Raw genomic sequence first — 1,946 nt, 5'->3', positions numbered from 1 at the left:
AAGAGGCAACAAGGAAGCAGCATGCTTCCTCTCATATTTGGGTATACTATACCAACAGAAAAAAAACCCATATATAACTCTTCCTTGGTACAATGGTTCCCTACGACACACCATCTGCTGGAAAAAAAGCTCACACCAACCACTACTTAAATGCACAATCCTACCACCACCCTGCACAGATCAACTTTGTAGCCAAGACCCTCATCTCCAGAACCAAGCAATTAGCCGACAAAGACTATCTGAAAACTGAATTACACACTCTCACAATTAATCCACTGGAAATTAATTTCCAATGGATTCCAAAGAAACACAATTACCAACCTGCATGTCCGTGTGCGATTTCACTTCCTGCCCAGGTGCACTAGCATAATTGTGCTGGATTCTGCTAGTACTCAGAGCCACGTGGGCGAGCACACGTCACCGTTCCACCTCAGCAGCCTCACAGTTCAACCCTGAACCATAACTATTCTCTTCTATTGGTAAATCCAGGAGCTCATGGGATATTTGAGGCCAGTCAATAATATGATGTTGTTTTCATCTCATCCCCAGGCAAGGAGTGAGATGCTCAGAAACCATCCTTAGCTGTACTCATGTTCCTTTCACATAGGTACAGCTTTGGACAATTGATAGAGATAAATAGTCACAGCCTTTTCTCTAAGTGGTTCTCGGAGAGCGGCAAACTTGTTACAAAAATGTTTCAGAAGATTCAAGAATTAATTGATGACAAAGATGCCCTTGTATTTGTACTTATTGATGAGGTGGAAAGTCTCACAGCTGCTCGTAGTGCTTTTCAAGCAGGTACTGAGCCTTCTGATGCTGTCCGTGTTGTAAATGCTGTACTTACACAAATTGATCAGATCAAAAGGTATCCTAATGTGGTTATACTGATGACTTCAAATATCACAGAGGAAATTGATATTGCTTTTGTAGATAGATATTAGGATATTAAACAATATATTGGGCCACCTTCTTCTGCAGCTATATTCAAAATTTATCATTCTTGCATAGAAAAATTAATGAGAGTGCCAAATAATATATCCCCGTCAGCAACTGTTAACACTCCATGAATTAGAGATGATTGGTTACTTAGAAAACGATGTGTCAAAATTAAACCTCCCCTTAAAAGATATTTCAAGGAAAAGTGAAGGACTTAGTGGCCGTATCCTAAGAAAGCTTCCTACCCATGCACTGTATATTCAACTTTATCGCTTGCAGTGGACAAGCAATTTCAAGAACGAGCAATGCTGTTGGACTGTGTTTGATGTTCTCATTCCTACTCAATGTTTTGTGGTAACTTTCTTTACAGATATTCTTAGTTTATTTTTCTAGCTACCTACTGAGATTGCTAATTGGGAACCATGTGTTTTTAACCTGAAGATCAGTTCATACTTTCTTTTTTTCAACTACTGCATATATAATAAAGTAGATTTTTTAGGATTGTTTTTATGTATTAATTGGATTGATTTTACTATTATCTCTTTATATATGTTGTGAGCCGCCCTGAGTCCTTAGAGAGGAGCGGCATACAAATCCAAATTAAGTAAGTAAGTAAGTAAGTAAGTAAGTAAGTAAGTAAGTAAGTAAGTAAGTAAATAAATAAAAATAAACAAACAAACAAACAAACAAATGTTAAAGAAGTATTTCCTTTTTCATATATATTCTGAATCCAAAGGCAGGCCCAGGATATATAATATTCCCTACAGTTTAAATCCACACTTATCCATCCTGTGACCTTGTGTGGGCAGCCTTATTGCCCTTAGAAATACACTGTCAAGATAAATTTCAAAAAATAAATAATTGTGCTTGATTGTGATAAGGGGGTTCTGCAATCCAGAGGCCTGGCATTTATTTCAAATTGTTTACAGCCGCCAGAAATACCCAGTGCCCTTATCCCAAGTCCCAGCATTTGACCCTGTAACTTAATATTGCTTTAATCTTTGTTACTG

At 37.6% G+C, this 1,946-nt stretch overlaps 1 pseudogene; it reads left to right on the top strand.

Moving 5' to 3' along the window:
- The first annotated feature begins 590 nt into the window (after positions 1 to 590).
- On the top strand, positions 591 to 1,329 carry LOC139159587 (pachytene checkpoint protein 2 homolog; annotated as a pseudogene).
- Positions 1,330 to 1,946: the final 617 nt, after the last annotated feature.

This window comes from Erythrolamprus reginae, chromosome 2 (genome assembly GCF_031021105.1).
Source record: "Erythrolamprus reginae isolate rEryReg1 chromosome 2, rEryReg1.hap1, whole genome shotgun sequence".
Lineage (NCBI taxonomy): Eukaryota > Metazoa > Chordata > Lepidosauria > Squamata > Dipsadidae > Erythrolamprus > Erythrolamprus reginae.
Note: the sequence above shows the minus strand (reverse complement) of the source record. Positions and strands in the feature narration are given on the sequence as shown.